The 20,535-nt window shown below is 38.4% G+C and overlaps 1 pseudogene; it reads right to left on the bottom strand.

The window, feature by feature from the left end:
- Window positions 1-1,195: 1,195 nt before the first annotated feature.
- The window catches only part of LOC113614660 (programmed cell death protein 7 pseudogene), a 66,660-nt pseudogene continuing 47,320 nt past the window's right edge, over window positions 1,196-20,535 (bottom strand).

Here is a 20,535-nt window from a genome sequence, read left to right as displayed (position 1 = left end):
GTGAAAGACCCAAGGGGACCTTCTACAGATTTCTGGAGCATTAACTCCACCCAGCTCTCTTCTCTCCACCAACTTGCTCTGCAAATTTCAGCAGCTTTACTATTCCCAAACTCTACTTACTGTATCCTCAGTTCAATGAGTCCACCACGCTCTGTTGTGGCTTATCCTCCTTGCACTACAGTCTAGACATTGCCTCTAAGCAGAAATACAGGGTCATTTGGGGAGCCTACCTCATCTGTTTTCCTACTTTTTGGGATCATAATCTTGTGCTGACTGTTTTCCAGTCACTTCATATATTCTGCCTATTTTGAAAGTTGTTTACAGCAACTAACGTGGAAGTCCTCCTGAATTTTTTATAATGGCAATTTTTTTAAATGAGTATAAAAAAATAAATTTTATTATTTTTATCTGCTTTTCCTCCAGCTTAAACTACATGTATATTTTTGGAAGCTTGAGTTCCTAAGAAAATTCCACAATTTCCACTATACCAGCTCCCACAATGTGACTGAGTGAGGTTAATCAAGGTCCTACTCCCATAAGGAAATTAATTTTTATCCTTGCGGATTCTGAACAAGCAGACCTCTAGGAACTTAAAAAGCAGGTGCTTTCATTAGGATCCTTCTAATATGGGGAAAATGCAGCCATCATCCATTAAAACACAATCCAGTTTGGGTACAGGTACTCTTCAGGCTTTCCAAGTTCTCCACTTGACTATCAGACAACGCCACCAGCTTTGCTGGCAACCCAGCCTCTCCAGCTGCACCAAAAGTGGGATTCACACAACTGAAGATAAAGCATTTCTGACCTTTCTTCCTGAAAGTTAGGAGGCTCTCTGGGTAAGAAAGGTAAGGAGGTTTTGCATCAAGCTTGCCTTAACAAGGAGTACTAGGGGAGGGACTGCTAAATCTACCCAGTGCACACCTGTGTCGATGGTATGAGTGTATAGCGTATACTTATCCATCACCACACAAGAAAGATAAGAGTAAACTTATAAATCCATCTGGACCAAGCCCCTCAAAACAGAGGCGAATTTCATGAACCAAGGCCACTGCCTGTCGTAAAAACCTCAGTTCACCTAGGTCCTTTCCTGAGGAACCATATTAATCTCCTGATTCAAGAGGCACCTGGGCCAGGACAGAGGACAGAAGGGAAACGTAACTTCTGGGTAGGGCAATGCCACATGGAGTTTAGAGGTTGTGATTTATACTACAGTACAAGAAGATGGCAGGGTCACTAATACTTAGAGCTGGAAAGAGCCTTGGCTGGACGACACTCCTGGAGCATCTTTACTAATGCAGCTTAATGGCGGTTGCCCAGATGTCGTTGCTGGGGAGCGGGGGAAGAACCCATCCTTGGGGAACGGAGTTGCCTTTGGGATGATCAGATCGCACCAGGTACTGATCCCAATCATGTCTTATCGGGATGAGCGCTGGCAGCGAGTGCTTAGCCTGGAGGTAATACTGCCGGAAAGGCTGCAAGAGGTGAGCAAGTGGGAACTCATCTGGATCCCCAAATAACTTGGACTCAATTTCACGCTTCTGTAGTAAAAATTTCTCTTTTTCTTTCCTGTTTCTTCTCTAATTCTCTTTTCCTCTCTTCCTCTTGTTCTCCTTCCAACATAACTCTGAGGGCTCTCTCTTCAGCTTCATATAATTCAGAGCGTTTTTTAATGAGTTTTCTCAGTCGCTGAAGGTGATGCTCAAAGGTCTCATCTGCTGAGGCTGGAGGACAGACTCCTTTCCTTGCTGCAGCCTCTTTCCTGAGTTTCCTCAATTTCTCCAAGGCCCGAAGAATGTCCACCATTCTTTTGGTGTCTGCTTGTTTTTTCCTCACTTCAGATAGGACACCAGCAGCAGCAGCAGCTTTAAGTTCCTGCTCCCGCTTCTTCTCCTCCACCTCCTGCACGCACTTGACCCTCCAGCGGTCAATCTCCTGCTCGCGCTCCGCTGCCCGCGTGGCCTCCGCCTCCAGCTCGGCCTCGCGTTCCCGGGCCCTCTCGCGAAGCCGCAGCCGGCGGCTCCGGACCCTCTCCAGCCTGCGCCGCGCCTCGCCCACATAGGCTGCCTGGGTCAGGAGCTGAAGTCGCTCGGCCAGCTCGGCGCGCAGCGGCTGTGCCTCCGCATGCAGCTGTGCCCAGGCCACGCCGTCAGCCTCGGCCTCGCGCAGCGCATGGCCCAGGCCGCGCAGCCGCCGCACCAGGCGCAGGGACCCGCGCAACCGGGCCCGCACCTCGCCCAGGTTGGGGCCGGCGGGCGCGCGCGGAGGCACCGGGCAGCCGGCCCGCCGCGGGGTTCCGAACACCGCCTCTAGCCACTGCCGGTCGCGCAGGCGCTGCAGGGCCGCGTCCCCAAGCACGTCGTACGGCGGCGGTGCTTCAGGCCAGCGCGGGCTCCAGGGCGACCCCGGGCCTGGAGGCGGCGGCCGCGGGCGCTCACCGGCGTCGTTCCCTGGGAAGGGCCGGCACTGGGGCGGCGGGGGTATAATGGCAATTTTTAAAAACGTTTTATTTGAAACTACTTTTAGACTTATAGAAAAGTTGCAAAAATAGTGCAGAGTTTATCCCTCATCCAGCCTTGTCCAATGTTAACATCTTAGGTAACCATCATACGAATACTAGAACAAGGTAATTATTTTTGTCTTAGTAGCATTAACCAAACTAACTACCTCATTTAAACTTCATAATTTTTTCCACTATTATCCTTTCTAAAGATCCTAATCAGTGTCCCACATTGCGTTTAGTTGTTATTTCTCCCCGGACTCCTACAATCTACAATAGTTCCTCAGTCTTTCCTGCTTTTTCAATACACCGTCAGCCCTGAAGAGTATTGATCAGTTATTTTGCTGAATGTCCACCACTTTAGGCCTATCTGGTATCTTCTCGTTACTGGACTGAGGTCATAGTTCCTTGAAAAGAGAACCACAAAGGGTCTTCCTTGGTGGCACAGTGGTTAAGAATCCGCCTGCCAATGCAGGGGACACGGGTTCGAGCCCTGGTCCAGGAAGATCCCACATGCCACGGAGAAGTTAAACCTGCGTGCCACTACTGGGCCTGCGCTCTAGAGCCCACGATCCACAACTACTGAAGCCCGTGTGCCTAGAGCCCGTGCTCTGCAACAAGAGAAGCCACCGCAATGAGAAGTCCATGCACCGCAACAAAGAGTAGCCCCCGCTCCCTGCAACTAGGGAGAAGTCCGCGTGCAGCAACGAAGACCCAACGCAGCCAAAAATAAAATAATTTATTTTTTTAAAAAAAGGAGAACCACAGAAATGGTGCCATTTCTTTCAACAGTGCACCAATATCACAGGGTTCCGGATTTCAATGCATCTTACTACTGGCAACAATGACCTTGATCACCTGGTCAAAATGATCTCTGCTGGGCATTTCCACTGTAAAGTTACTATGATTTCTCCTGTAGTCAACAAAGATCTTGCAGGGAGATAATTTGAGACAGTGCAAATATGTTCTCTCCTCAGATGCACTGATTGTATCACCCATTAGTAGATTAAGTATGCAGTAATCACCACTGTGATATATGCCTAATAGTGGCTTCCATTTCCCTTTTTTAAATACTTATTAATTGCAATTCCACTATGAGGAGGAGCTGTCGTGTCTCTTCCATCTACATATTTAATTATTTATATTGTTATGGACTCAGGAATTTTTTTTATTCTTTGGGTTATAATCCAATATTAGCATTATTTATTTTGTTGCTCAAAGCTTTGGCCATTAAGAGGTCCTTCTCCTAATGTTGTCTTCTTTCAACAATGCTCTCTTCCCTGTATCTTTTGAGAATATTCTTTTTTTTTTCTGGTTCTACAAGATGTTCCAAGCTCATTTTGATTTTTTCCATCTCAGCCCTGAAAGAACCACCTTTCCAAGGATCCTTGGTTCCTTTTATAGAAGAATGATGCTTAAGAAACCAAGATCTTGTCTCTAGGTATGCTGATTACTACTGGAATCTCATTGTTTCTAGGCTCTCTCAGCAGCCAGGACTGGGAAATATTTGTGTATTAATCCATGTATACACACATATCTATTTTTATATCTGTGTGTGTGTGTGTATGTGTGTGTCTGTAATGAGTTTATACTAATACCTCAGATTCCAATTTAACACCATAGGAATCTTTTTAATCTCCCCAGTTTATTTAATTGTAATTTCTTTCTCCAATTGTAAGAAATCTTAGTTTTATTGTTAACAACTTATTTACTTATTTGTTCAATTCTAGTATTCACATAAATTAGTTTCAGAATGTCTTATCAATGCCTCTATGAGAAACATATTTACTGACTACATAACATTTGTGCACAGTTCTTTTCATTTTTATCCTTTTAGCATCCAGTCAAGTTATTGTTTTCTAAGGTTATTTGGGTTAGTTCTTTCCCCCTTACCTTCAGTATAGTTATGTTATTGATTTTTATTACCAGTAGTTTCATTTGTTAGTGTTTGTATCTCATGTTGGGTTTCTCCCACATCCTGATTGGTTTTAAATATTCATTTATTAATGGCAGCATTTCTTAACCAAGTATTTATTTCTATTGATTAATGCTTTACCAACAGACATCATCATACACACAGTAGATGACCTCATAATATCCATATCAGCTGGCCGTGATCATAAGGATGTGCCAAAAATATGCATCCAGATATTTAAATTAGAAAAATCTGTTTGTCTTGTGCATTCCAGGGGTACTTTGTTTATTCAGGTGAATGCCTCATGTTTATTCACTTTTTTCCACATACTAATTCACATACAATGGCTAAAATGTTTTACATTGCTGCACATACCAGAGCTCAATCTGATCTTATGCACTGGGCTTAATTCTTGAAGGCAAGAAATTTAATGTCTCCATATGGCCATTAAAACCAGCTGAGGAACTACTATTTGTCATGATGTTGATGATAGGTCCTTTACTGCTTGTGGTTTTTTTTTATTATTATTGTTGCCAAGTAACTGAAAAACTCATGCAGCAATGCTGAGGATAAGACCTTTCCCTATTAAGAAGAAAAAGATGACAGCCTGCTGTGTGAACAATAGGGAAACTACCCTTATCATTCCCAGCACAAACACTTCATCAGTAGGGGTGCATCTTTACAAAAAAAAACTCTTTTAAATTTTTCTGTAAAATATTCTGTTCCTGTTCACTGACATGAAACTTTTAGAGCTTTTAAAGAAAAAATAATATGTTAACTGGCAGGAAAAAAAAGGAGATAAAAATCCAGAAAATGTATTACACATCTGTCTTTACCAAATAGTTGGTATCTTAAAACTTCACATTAGGAGAGATAGAAGCAGTTATTATTATCACATGGCATCTTGCCCCACTTAATTCCAGCAGAATAAGCCGCCTCCCACTGTGCTGTAGAGAAGGATAGTCTCAAGTCAGATCAAAGGCCAAGCTGTGATTATTGTGAAAAGAAGAGAAGAGGATTGCATACTCTTTTTTTAGCTATCTATCCTCTCAAGATATAATTTCCCATTTGAAATATTGCTACATGAATGTCAAAAAAGTATCAGATGGTAAAACAGTATCAATAGCTCAACTTTGTGAAAAATAGCCTTTGAAAATGGAGGTCCATGGAAACACAGTTACTAAGCTCTTTCAAACCAAATCTTCTTAGCATTCCAGTGATTCCTTCAAGAATAAAATTACAGACTTAAACTCTCATCTGACATTTAATCCCTTTTTTATAAATAAGAATTATTTTTTTTCATATAACATGGAAATGTAGAAAATTTATGCTTTTAGATTTATCTTCATGACTTGGATATTATTAAAAGTTAGAGATTAATCTTGCTCTATCCTTGAATGGACAATATGATGCATATGTTTAAATAACTATATTATAAACAGGAATACTATAGGAATTTAATATGTATAGCAAAATTGATGTGTGCCTCTTTAAAGCAGATATTCACCTTTAAATGTTCCCATGTGCTAAAAAATACTGACATCTTTATTCATACAGCCTTTCCCAGGAATAACTAAAATTCTCCCTTTTCCATGCCCTCTAAAGAGGCAGTTGAATACCATGTGCTGGTTTATTATCAAACAAATGAACAAATATATGATACTGTATTTCGAAAAGTAACCCAAACTACTTATTGTACATATGATGAATAGAAATTAATTCTCCTCTCCTTCTGGGTATCTAAGTACATATTCTTTTACATAAATCACATATTAAAATATACAAGATAAAAATCTTTGAAAAGTTCTAACCTCAAATAAACAAAAATTAATAAATCCAGTATATATATATATATATATATATATATATTTATTTTTATATTTATTTTTTTGGCCACTCCGTGTGGCATGCGGGATCGTACTTCCCGGACCAGAGTTTGAACCCACATCCCCTACAGTGCAAACACAGTCTTAACCACTGGACTGCCAGGGAAGTCCCAAAAATAAATCCTGTATTAAGACCAGTAACAAAACATATTCAAGTCACGTGATCAATGACAGAATAAATGAGCTTATATTCATCTCTGATCCAATATTTCATTTCTCCAACCCAATTTTCAAACCAAGAACTGGAATTTTTTAAAGCACTTTATTGTGGTATGACTGACATACAAAAAACTGTGCACTTTTAATGTATACAACTTGATGAATGTAGAGGTAAGAATATATCAATGAAACCATCACCATGATTTATGCCATAAAGCTATCCATGACCTCCAAAAGTTTCCTACTGCCTTTTTATTTATAATAATTATTATTTTGTGATAAAATGCTTAATATAAGATTTACCCTCTTAACACACTTATAAGTATACAATACAGCATTATTAACTATGCTGTACAGTAGATCTCTAGGTCTTATTCATCTTACATAAACAAAACTTTGTGCCCTCTAATATCTCCCAGTTTCCTTCTCCCTCCAGGCCCTGGCAAACATCATTCTTTTCTCTGCTTCTATGAGTTTGACTATTTTAGATTGCTCTTATAAGTAGTATCGTGTAGTATTTGTTCTTCTATGTCTGGCTTATTTAACTTAGCATAATGTCCTCCAGATCCATCCATGTTGTCACAAATGGCAGGATTTCCTTCCTTTTTAAACTTGAATAATATACCATTTTATGTGTATACTTTATGTGTACATTTCTTCAAACCAAGAACTTGAAAACAGATTCTCCCTCACTAAAGAATAAGGATATCTGTTAGACCCTTTAAAATTGGGGAGGGGGGTGCTTCAAGATGGTGGAGGAGTAAGACGTGGAGATCACCTTTCTCTGCACAAATACATCAAAAATACATCTATGTGTGGAACAACTCCTAAAGAATACCTACTGAATGCTGGCAGAAGACCTCAGACCTCCCAAAAGGCAAGAAACTCCCCACGTACCTGGGTAGGGCAAAAGAAAAAAGGAAAAACAGAGACAAAAGAATAAGAATGGGATCTGTGCCTCTGAGAGGGAGCTGTGAAGGAGGAAAAGTTTCCACACACTAGGAAGCCCCTTCACTGGCGGAAACGGGGGTTGGGTGGGTGGGAAGCTTTGAAGCCATGGAGGAGAGCGCAGCAACAGGGTGCAGAGAGGGCAAAGCAGAGAGATTCCCACACAGAGGATCCGTGCCGACCAGCACTCACCAGCCCGAGAGGCTTGTCTGCTCACCCGCCGGGACGGGCGGGGGCTGGGAGCTGAGGCTCGGGCTTCGGAGGTCAGATCCCAGGGAGAGGACTGGGGTTGGCTGCATGAACACAGCCTGAAGGGGGCTAGTGCACCACAGCTAGCCGGGAGGGAGTCCGGGAAAAGTTTGGAGCTGCCGAAGAGGCAAGAGACCATTGTTTCAGGGTGCGCGAGGCGAGGGGATTCAGAGCACCGCCTAAAAGAGCTTCAGAGATGGGTGCGAGTCGCGGCTATCAGCGTTGGACACCAGAGGCAGGCATGAAATGCTAAGGCTGCTGCTGCTGCCACCAAGAAGCCTGTGTGCAAGCACAGGTCACTATCTACACCTCCTCTCCTGGGAGCCTGTGCAGCCCACCACTGCCAGGTCCCGTGATCCAGGGACAACGTCTCCGGGAGAACACATGGCACTCCCCAGGCTGTTGCAGCATTAAGCTGGCCTCTGCCGCCGCAGGCTCACCCCGCATCCGCACCCCTCCTTCTCCGTGGCCTGAGTGAGCCAGCGCCCCCTAATCAGCGGCTACTTTAACCCCCTCCTGTCTGGGTAGGGAATAGACGCCCTCAGGAGACCTACACACAGAGGCAGGGCCAAAACCAAAGCAGAACCACAGGAGCTGTGCAGAAAAAGAAGAGAAAGGGAAATTTCTCCATGCAGCCTCAGGAGCAGTGGATTAAATCCCCACAGTCAACTTGATGTACCCTGCATCTGTGGAATACCTGAATAGACAACGAATCATCCCAAAATTCAGGAAGTGGACTTTGGGAGCAACTGTAGACTTGGGGTTTGCTATCTGTGACTGACCTGTTTCTGATTTTTATGTTTACCATAGTATAGATTTTAGTACTTGATATCTTTGGTGGATTTGTTTATTGGTTTGGTTGCTCTCTTTTATTTTTATTACTTAAAGAAGTTTTTTTTATTTTAATGATTTTTAAATTTTAATTATTTTACTTTATTTTATATTTTTATTTTTTAAAATTTATTTTCTTTCTTTTTTTCTACCTCTTCTTCTGAGCCATGTGGCTGAGAGGGTCTTAGTGCTCCGGGCTGGTGTCAGGCCTGAGCCTCTGATGTGGGAGAGCCGAGTTCAGGACATTGGACCACCAGAGACCTCCTGACCCCATGTAATACCAATAGGCAAGAGCTCTCCCAAGATCTCCATCTCAAGGCTAAGACCCAGCTCCACTCAACAGCCAGCAAGCTCTAGTGCTAGACACCCCATGCCAATCAACTCACAAGACAAGAACACAACCCCACCCATTGGCAGACGGGATGCCTAAAATCATACTAAGTTCACAGACACTCCAAAACACACCACTGTCTTTCTGGTGGGCCCTGCCCAGCAGAAAGACAAGATCCAGCCCTACCCACCAGAACATAGGCACTGGTCCCATCCAACAGGAAGCCTACACAAGTTCCTGAACCAACTTTACCCACTGGGGGCAGACACTAAAAACAATGGGAACTATGAACCAGTAGACTGTGAAAAGGAGACCCTAAACACAGTAAGTTAAGCAAAATGAGGAGACAGAGGAATATGCAGCAGATTGAAGAGCAAGGTAAAAACCCACCAGACCAAACAAATGAAGAGGAAATAGGCAGTCTACCTGAAAAATAATTCATAGTAATGACAGTAAAGATGATCCAAAATCTTGGAAATAGAATGGAGAAAATTCAAGAAACTTTTAAAAAGGACCTAGAAGAACTAAAGAGCAATCAAACAATGATGGACAGCACAATAAATGAAATTAAAAATTCTCTAGAAGGAATCAATAGCAGAATAAATGAGCCAGAAGAACGGATAAGTGACTTGGAAGATAAAATAGTGGAAATAACTACAGCAGAGCAGAATAAAGCAAAAAGAATGAAAAGAATTGAGGACAGTCTCAGAGACATCTGGGACAACATTGAACATACCAACATTCAAATTATAGGGGTCCCAGAAGAAGAAGAGAAAAAAAGGGTCTGGGAAAATATTTGAAGAAATTATAGTTGAAAACTCCCCTAACATGGGAAAGGAAATAGTCAATCAAGTCCAGGAAACACAGAGAGTCCCATACAGGATAAATACAAGGAGAAACACGCCAACACACATGTTAATTAAACTTTCTAAAACTAAATACAAAGAAAAAATATTCAGAGCAGCAAGGGAAAAGCAACAAATAACACACAAGAGAATGCACATAAGGTTAACAGCTGATCTTTCAGCAGAAACTCTGCAGCCAGAAGGGAGTGGCAGGACATATTTAAAGTGATGAAAGGGAAAAACCTACAACCAAGATTACTCTACCCAGCAAGGATCTCATTCAGATTTGATGGAGAAATTAACACCTTTACAGACAAGCAAAAGTTAAGAGAATTCAGCACTACCAAACCAGCTCTACAACAAATGCTAAAGGAACTTCTCAGGTAGAAGCCACAAGAGAAGGAAAAGACCTACAATAACAAACCCAAAACAGTTAAGAAAGTGGTAATAGGAACATACATATTGATAATTACCTTAAATGTAAGTGGATTAAATGCTCCAACCGAAAGACATTGACTGGCTGAATGTATACAAAAACAAGACCTGTACATATGCTGTCTACAAGAAACGCATTTCAGACCTAGGGAAACATACAGACTGAAAATGAGGGGATGGAAAAAGATATTCCATGCAAATGGAAATCAAAAGAAAGCTGGAGTAGCAATTATCATATCAGACAAAATAGACGTTAAAATAAAGACTATTACAAGAGACAAAGGAGGATACTACATAACGATCAAGGGATCAATCCAAGAAGAAGATATAACAATTGTAAATATTTATGCACCCAACATAGGAGCACCTCAATACATAAGGCAAATGCTAACAGCCATAAAAGGGGAAATCGACAGTAACACAATCAGAGTAGGGGACTTTAACACCCCACTTTCACCAATGGACAGATCATCCAAAACGAAAATAAATAAGGAAACATAAGCTTTAAATGACACATTAAACAAGATAGACTTAATTGATATTTATAGGACATTCCATCCAAAAACAACAGAATACACTTTCTTCTCAAATGCTTATGGAACATTCTCCAGGATAGATCATATCCTGGGACACAAATCAGGCCTTGGTAAATTTAAGAAAATTGAAATTGTATCAAGTATCTTTTCCAACCACAATGCTATGAGACTAGATATCAATTACAGGGAAAAAACTGTAAAAAATACAAACACATGGAGGATAAACAATGTGCTGCTAAATATCTAAGAGATCACTGAAGAACTCAGAGAGGAAATAAAAAAATACCTAGAAACCAATGAAAACACGATCACCCAAAACCCATGGGATTCAGTAAAAGCAGTTCTAACAGGGAAGTTTATAGCAATACAATCCTACCTCAGGACACAAGAGAATTCTCAAATAAACAACCTAACCTTACACCTAAAGCAATTAGAGAAAGAAGAACAAAAAACCCCCAAAGTTAGCAGAAGGAACAAAATCACAAAGATCAGATCAGAAATAAATGAAAAAGAAATGAAGGAAACCATAGCAAAGATCAATAAAACTAAAAGCTGCTTCTTTGAGAAGATAAAGAACAGTGATAAACTATTAGCCAGACTCATCAAGAAAAATGGGAGAAGACTCAAATCAACAGAATTAGAAATGAAAAAGGAGAAGTAACAACTGACATTGTAGAAATACAAAGGAATATGAGAGATTACTATAAGCAACTATATGCCAATAAAATGGACAACCTGGAAGAAATGGACAAACGCTTAGAAAGGCACAACCTTCTGAGACTGAACCAGGAAGAAATAGAAAATATAAACAGACCAATCACAAGCACTGAACTTGAGACTGTGATTAAAAATCTTCCAGCAAACAAAAGCCCAGGACCAGATGGCTTCACAGGCGAATTCTCTCACACATTTAGAGAGGAGCTTACACCTATCCTTCTCAAACTCATCCAAAATATAGCAGAGGGAGGAACACTCCCAAACTCATTCTACGAGGCTACCATCACCCTGATACCAAAACCAGACAAAGATGTCCCAAAGAAAGAAAACTACAGGCCAATATCACTGATGAATATAGATGCAAAAATCCTCAACAAAATACGAGCAAACAGAATCCAACAGCACATTAAAAGGATCATACACCATGATCAAGTGCAGTTTATCCCAGGAATGCAAGGATTCTTCAATATACGCAAATCAATCAACGTGATACACCATATTAACAAACTGAAAGATAAAAACCATATGATAATCTCAATAGACGCAGAAAAAGCTTTTGACAAAATTCAACCTCCATTTATGATAAAAACTCTCTAGAAAGTAGGCATAGAGGGAACCTACCTCAACATAACAAAGGCCATATATGACAAACCCACAGCCAACATCATTCTCAATGGTGCAAAACTGAAACCATTTCCACTAAGATCAAGAACATGACAAGGTTGCCCGCTTTCAGCACTATTATTCAACATAGTTTTGGAAGTTTTAGCCACAGCAGTCAGAGATGAGCAAGAAATAAAAGGAATCCAAATTGGAAAAGAAGAAGTAAAACTGTCACTGTTTGCCAATGACAATATACTATACATAGAAAATCCTAAAGATGCCACCAGAAAACTACTAGAACTAGTCAATGAATTTGGTAAGGTTGCAGGATGCAAAATTAATCACAGAAATCACTGGCATTCCTATACACCAACAACGAAAAATCAGAAAGAGAAATTAAGGAAACACTCCCATCTACCATTGCAACAAAAAGAAGAAAATACCTAGGAATAAACCTGCCTAAGGAGATGAAAGGCTTGTAGTCAGAAAACTATAAAACACTGATGAAAGAAATGAAAGATGACATAAACAGATGGAGAAATATACCATGTTCTTGGATTGGAAGAATCAACATTGTGAAAATGACTATACTACCCAAAGCAATCTACAGATTCAATGCAATCTCTATCAAACTACAATGGTGTTTTTCACAGAACTAGAACAAAAAATATCACAATTTGCATGGAAACACAAAGACCCTGAATAGCCAAAGCAATCTTGAGAAAGAAAAACGGAGCTGGAAGAATCAGGCTCCCTGACTTCAGACTATACTACAAAGCTACAGTAATCAAGACGGTCTGGTACTGGCACAAAAATAGAAATATAGATCACTGGAACAGGATGGAAAGCCCAGAGATAAACCCACAAACCTATGGTCACCTGATCTTTGATAAAGGAGGCAAGAATATACAATGCAGAAAAGACAGCCTCTTCAATAAGTGGTGCTGGGAAAACTGGACAGCTACATGTAAAAGAATGAAATTAGAACACTCCCTAATACCATATACAAAAATAAACTCAAAATGGATTAAAGACCTAAATGTAAGGCCATACACAATAAAACTCTTAAAGGAAAACATAGGCAGAACACTCTATGACATAAATCACAGCAAGATCCTTTTTGACCCACCTCCTAGAGAAATGGAAATAAAAACAAAAATAAACAAATGGGACCTAATGAAATTTAAAAGCTTTTGCACAGCAAAGGAAACCATAAACAAGATGAAAAGAGAACCCTCAGAATGGGAGAAAATATTTGCAAATGAAGCAACTGACAAAGGATTAATGTCCAGAATATACAGGCAGCTCATGCAGCTCAACATCAAAGAAACAAGCCAATCCAAAAATGGGCAGAGGACCTAAATAGACATTTCTCCAAAGAAGATATACAGATTGCCAACAAACACATGAAAGGATGCTCAAAATCAGTAAGTATTAGAGAAATGCAAGTCAAAACTACAATGAGGTATCACCACACACCGGTCAGAATGGCCATCATCAAAAAATCTACAAACAATAAATGCTGGGAGGGTGTGCAGGAAAGGAAATCCTCTTACACTGTCAGTGGGAATGTAAATTGATACAGCCACTATGGAGGACAGTATGGAGATTTCTTAAAAAACTAAAAATAGAACTACCATATGACCCAGCAATCCCACTACTGGGCATATACCCTGAGAAAATCATAATTCAAAAAGAGACATGTACCACTATGCTTATTGCAGCACTATTTACAATAGCCAGGAAATGGACGCTACGTAAATGTCCATTGATAGACAAATGGATAAAGATGTGGCACATATATACAATGGAATATTACTCAGCCATAAAAGGAATGAAACTGAGTTATTTGTAGTGAGGTGGATGGACCTAGAGTGTGTCATATAGAGTGAAGTAAGTCAGAAAGAGAGAAACAAATACTGTATGCTAACACATATATATGGAATCTAAAAAAAGAAAAATAAATAGTTCTGATGAACCTAGAAGCAGGACAAGAATAAAGACGCAGATGTAGAGAATGGACTTGAGGACATGGGGAGGGGGAAGGGTAAGATGGGACGAAGAGAGTAGCATGGACATATAGACACTACCAAATGTAAAATAGATAGCTAGTGGGAAACAGCCACATAGCACAGGGAGATCAGCTCGGTGCTTTGTGACCACCTAGAGGGGTAGGATTGGGAGGGTGGGAGGGAGATGCAAGAGGGAGGAGATATGGGGATATATGTATACGTATAGCTGATTCACTTTGTTATACAGCAGAAACTAACACAACATTGTAAAGCAATTATACTCCAATAAAGATGTAAAAAAAATAAAATTTTATAAATCATGTGCATTAACAATTTTTTTTTTTCTTAAACCATATCTTGCCATATCACTCAGTCTGAGAATCCACTATAGTGTATGCAAGCTTTTGTATGTATTGATGCATTGTACAGTTTTCCTTCATGGGAGGGATTCAGTGCCTGTCATTATATTTTTTTAAAGTGTTAATGATTCTAAGATAGTTGAAAACTTCTTTTCCAGTATCTACCACACTACTGGAATTTTAAGTTAAATTCTAAAATTTATTAATTTTATTATTTAATGGCTCTGCAAGCAGAAGTTGACTCATTTGTATATGGTTAGGAGAATTGATACAGAGGCAGAAAGGGTCAATTCAAGTGTAAAGAAGCATTTGATTTTGGATATTAAAATATGAAATGAAAGAACGCAAATACTTTTATTGAGTTAAAATGATTAAGTTCCAAAAGAATATTGTCAGATATAATTGTCACCTGAGCTGATAAATAGATATAGCATATAGATTATTATGTGGGGATTTTCAAAATATTTATTAGTATTTCAAATGTTTAAAATTATATATATATATGAATAGAATATATATAAGAATCAAGTATAAATATAGTAAGGTTAGGAACTAGTTATATATATGTATATATGCATATTTACACACACATACCCAACATTTTGTATATTGATTTAAGATGTTTCTGGCAGCCAGTGAAAGAAAACACAACTTAAACTGACCTAAACAATAAAGAATTTTATTTGCCCATATAACTGGCAGTGAAATTGTAAGTTAGGTTTCAGGTTTGGCTTATGCCAATAACTTCTGCTTTATTTTATTGAAATAATCTTGACACTAGCCAACCCCCTTCTCCGTCTTTAGTCTGCTAGCAAGATAGCTGTAGCAGTTCTGGGCTCCACAACGGCATATAACAATTTGCAGAGGATAAGAAAGAACTCTGGTGTTCCGGCACTCGAAGAGACGTTTTTATCACCCCCCCATTACCCATTTATCTCATTTGCCCACTTCTGTCCAGTTTCTAGGAGGTAGTATGTGCTAATTAACTTAAGCCAATCAGACTCTCACACCAACGAGATTTGTAGGGTCAGATTCCTCTGAGGCACATGGAATGAGAGTACTAAATGTTTGACCTACATCAAGATTCTGTTAGGATTCAAAAGAGAGGAAAGGATGTTGTGAGAGCTTCAACAATGCCCACTACAGTTGTATACTGCTGCATATTTTACCAGATCAATAATATTTAACATTTTGATGGACGAGTATCTATAACGTGATAAAATTATATTTTACTTGCTGTTGCTGTTCTGTCATAGCTGTGGTGGTTCTAAATACATCTCATTCTATTACTATTTCATACCTTTAAAGACTGAAAAACCTCACTGAATCAAAAAAAGGAAATATTTAATTAGAAATAAAATGTATTCTGAATATTTCATGATTGTATTCTGTGCAGGGAATTCTTGATAATTTCCTGTATTATGAGAGATAATGTCAAGCTCAATTATTTTCGATCAGGCTAAATCTTTCTACATTAAAAGTGCTGAGATAAAAGCTCTTCAATTTACGGGTATTTTACTTAGAGCATAGGCCTCAGTCTTTGAAACATTTTAAGTGAAGTTCATTTTTCATTATGCATTAAAGTTCTACAAAGTTTCTCACATGGGACCTCAAATTTGGTTTGTCTTTATGAGGCTGGCAGGTTTTTAAAAATGTGTCCGTTGTTCCTCTGTTTGTTCTCAACTACATTCCTCTCCTTTTTTCCATTTTATATCATTGGGGCTGACCCCAGGAGAAATATTTCTCCTAGATTCCTGGGTCAGCTGACTTCACCTGTAGTCTGCCAATGGGAGGCACTATCAGAAGGAGGGAGTATAATGGGTATTTCTCACTCTCTCTGCCTGCCAATGGGGCATTTTTGGCATCAGCTGCTTCTCCTCTGTGGCTTCAGTTCTTACAAGAATTGAATCCAACTTTCACCAGGAGGACCCCCTGGTTTCTGGGCTTCTCCTCCCTTCGTTCCTTTAGCAAAGGCACTGCAGCAGCTTTTGAGATTGCTAATCTCTGAGTTGCCTCATTATCTCCTATTAGGTTTTTCACCTATCACCTATGTAATCACTTCCAATATTAAATTCCCTCTGTCTTAAATATTCTGAAATATTTCTGTTTCCAGAATGGAACGTAACGTGTGCATACTTAAACACAGTTTTATTTAATTTACCTGTACTTAACCCTCTGTTATATGTTTTCTGCTTCCATGCTCCCACACTTGAAATTACTCTGGCAACATCATCAGTGGCAAAAAATATTGCTAAATCCAATGGACAAATTTTAGATTTGGATATTTCTGCTTTGTTTGACACTTCTGACTATTCACTTTCTTAAACTATTTGTTTCCTTTATTTCTACAGTGCTAATCTTTATTATTTCTACCTCTCTGATCATCTTGCTTAATTTCTTTCATGACCTTCTAATTCCTTTCTCATTTTTTTTTAAAAAATGTTGTTTCCTTTCATCTCATTTTTATCCTCTACTTGGATGAACTTTCCTAATCTTAAAATATAAAGTACCATTTAAATGCTGATGATTCTCAAATCTATTTCTCCATCATTAACATATTAATGTACCTCAGAAGCATATTATTTGGTACTTGCTGATAATTTCCAAAAGTGAATTTATTACCTTCTAACTTTCTAGAAACACACACCAAACAAAGCAAGCACCCACAATAACTCTGCTCCTCTTCTATTGCTTATCTTGTAGATGTCACTATAATCCAACTGAACACTGAAGACAAAAATGTGGGCTCTATTATTGACCACCATGTCTGCAATGAGTCTTGCCTCAGGTTATTCATGCCTATGTGTAGTCATCTTGCACGTATGCAACTAATAGGATATTGCCCAAATGACTGTGCTTGACTTCAAACACAAAAAGGTTTGCAGCTTATACGTTTTCCTTTTTCTTGGATAACTGGTTGTTAGGGAAAGTGAGCTGCCATTTCATGAGGATACTCAAGCAACCCTATGTAGATATTTATTGGCAAGGAAATTAGTCCTCCTGCCATGAGCCAGCAAGGCACAGGCTTCCTGCCAACAGCCATGTGAGTGAGCTATCTTGAAAGCAGATCCTTCAGCACTAGCTGACATCATGACTGCAACCACATGAGAAGACCCAAGCCAGAACCATGTAGGTAAAGCTGCTCCAGATTCCTGACTCACAGAAACTGAAATAATAAATGTTATTGTTTCTAGCTGCTAAGTTTGGGGGTAATTTGTTGTGTGGCACTGAATAACCAATACAACTATTCTGTCTCTCCTTACTAATCATCAAGTTCTGTCAATGTCATTGCACAAATATTAATGAAATCCACTTTTCATCTTCAAATACTATTGTCCTAGTCAGGTCTTCATCAACTCTGGATTGGATTTAGCCCTCAAAATTATTTCTTCTCCTAGCACGATACTTTTCAAATCCATTCCCCATTCCACTTTCTAAGTGATTTACAGAGAATTCAAATTAACCATTCCACTTTTATGCAATAAAGATGTTAAAAAAACCAAAAAACTCCAGTGGTTCTTCTGCATTAATATGAAAGTAAAGTATTTGCCATGATGTAAAAAGTCTTAGGTAACCTGAAAGCTTTTATTTTCCTATCCAGTTTTATTTCTCACTACTTCTCAGAACTCACTTTGTACAATAGAAATAAATACTGGACTGTTTTTTGACCTTGACACACAGCAGCTACATACCTCTATGTCATTTCTCCTAAGTTTCCTCTTCTTATAAACCCTTCTATCATCTTCTTCCTGACCACTTCATTATCAACTTTTGAGACCTAACTCAAGAATCATTTCCTCCAGGTAAACTTCTATAACTCCTGGAGGTCCGATGAAATAAACTCCTTTTGTTAACCTATAGGACTATTTAAATCCCTCTATCATAGCACTTACCACGTCATAATAAAATTCTTTAAGCATCTGTTTCTCCTACTACTATGTGTGTGCAATGAACTGAATGCTTGTGTCTCCCTAAAATTCATATGTTGAAATCCTAACCCCATAGGTAATGGTATTAGGTCGTGGGACCTTTGGGAGGTAATTAGGTCATGAGAGTGGGTCTCTCATGAGTGGGATTAGTGTACTTGTAACAGAGACCCCAGTGAACTCTCTAGCTCTCTTTCCACCATGTGAGAATAAAAGGAGAAGTCAGGAGTCTGAAACCTCACCAGAACCCAACCATACTGGTACCATGATCTCAGACTTCCAAGAGTGTAAGAAATAAATGTATGTTGTTTAAGACACCCAATTTATATTTTTGTTATAGCAGACCAAACTGATGAAGACAGTGTGGAAGAACAAATCTTCACATTGATTTTGAATAGAAATCTACTGATTGCATGCTTTATTTACTTGTAGTTTGCAAGTCTGCAAATGGAACAAAGAGACTCAGTGGATTGAGGTTTTCTGACTAGCAGAAGGAGTTATATGAGAGAGAGAGAGAGAGAGAGAGAGAGAGAGAGAGAGAGAGAGACTAGACAAATTTAGATAGAAATAGTGGTGGATCAAATTAGTACAAGGCCAGTGGGTTATTTTATGTGCTAAGTGATCAATTTACATTTCTAAAAGAAATATTTAACAATATAAGTAAACAATATTTCCTGCAACAAACATGATTTACAAGTTTACATGGATAAACTATTACATTTATAAATCTTGCTTCTTTTTACTACTTATTATGCATAAGAAGAGGTTCTTGTAACTCAGACAACAGATTATGCATAGTTTGATCTTAAATAGATTTTTCTTACATAGTCCTTTCTTTACAGTATTCTGGGTTAATCAGAATATGTTATCTAAAATTTACTTCCTTATTTTTAATGAGATATGTTGTACCAATTCCAGCATTTTAAGTCAAATAATAAATATAATTGTAATTCCCCTTTTCTTTAATTATAGGTATAAAATAAAAACAGTTTATAATTGTTAATGTCCAAAATAGGAAACATCTGAATATCAGGGATTATGTCAATCATTTCTATACATTCAGTACGTAGATAATACCTAGCCTATATCAGATACTCCATAAATATTGTTTATATAAGAGTGAATTGGATCAAATGATGGATCAATGATATCACTAATATATTAACACATCATATATGGGATAATATGAGTAGATTATCATTTATTTAAGGCTTGAGTTTTGATCCAATTATCTGAGAAAATAATCATTAAAGACTAAAACATATTTTAATAAACTGTACACTGTAACTTAGATTTGCAACAAATTTTAATAATATTGATTAGGGTCACACACATGGTGGTTAGTGACATCAACTCTAGGAAGTGAGAGAATAAGTGTAACTGATCCCATGATACACTTTTCGGGGGTTGGGGAATGAAAGATATATGCAGGTGTAATGAGGTCATTAATTTCGGATGATGTCTAAAATATTAAGTAGGATTGTTGATCTGTTCATTTCCTATCAACCGTAATATCTTGCTATGATAATGAGAACATTATAGGTGTAGATGAAAGGGAAATAAAAGAAGCCTCCTACCGAGAGTGACAGTTGACAAGAATGGAGAAAGCAGAGATATCAACAACTATGTCAAAAAACATTACAATTGGGAGAATTCAGAGAGTAATTTAAACTCTGAAAAATTTAATAATGCCAGGGAATATTATTGACTTCTAGCACAATAAAATAAATCATTTTCATAATATTTTCTTCTGTCATTAATAAAAAGTAAAATTAGGTTTAGTATACCCAGTTATAAAGTAATTGAAAATCAAGAGAATGCACTGAAAATAGCTTATTTCTAGAAAATGTTGAAGACTTAATTATGCAATGAATTCATCAAATAATGTGTTATTTCTAAATTACATAATATAATGTCCTTCTAAAACAAATATAATAATTTAAAATAGATGCACAGTATAAAACATAAGACAAAGATAAAATGTATTTACCTGCTTTATCTTTTAAGGATATAAAATATGCACAACTCAAGTTTCACCTTTTATCCCCTTACCATTTCTGCCTCCAAAAGTAGCCTTTATATTGCAATTGGTATGTACCCATCCCATGCAGGCTTTTAAATTTTTCATAAGCATGAACATACATACAACTATAATAATTGTAGTAAATAAAATTCACATTTATTGAGCATAAATCTGTGAGAAGCACCATTCTATGTACTTTACAAGCATTCATTTATTTAAGCTATGTAAGTAACTCCTTATGAGATAAATTTTATTATTCCTAT

This window comes from Aethalodelphis obliquidens, unplaced genomic scaffold (genome assembly GCF_003676395.1).
Source record: "Aethalodelphis obliquidens isolate GAN/ISIS:26980383/991018 unplaced genomic scaffold, ASM367639v1 scaffold101, whole genome shotgun sequence".
NCBI lineage: Eukaryota > Metazoa > Chordata > Mammalia > Artiodactyla > Delphinidae > Aethalodelphis > Aethalodelphis obliquidens.
Note: the sequence above shows the minus strand (reverse complement) of the source record. Positions and strands in the feature narration are given on the sequence as shown.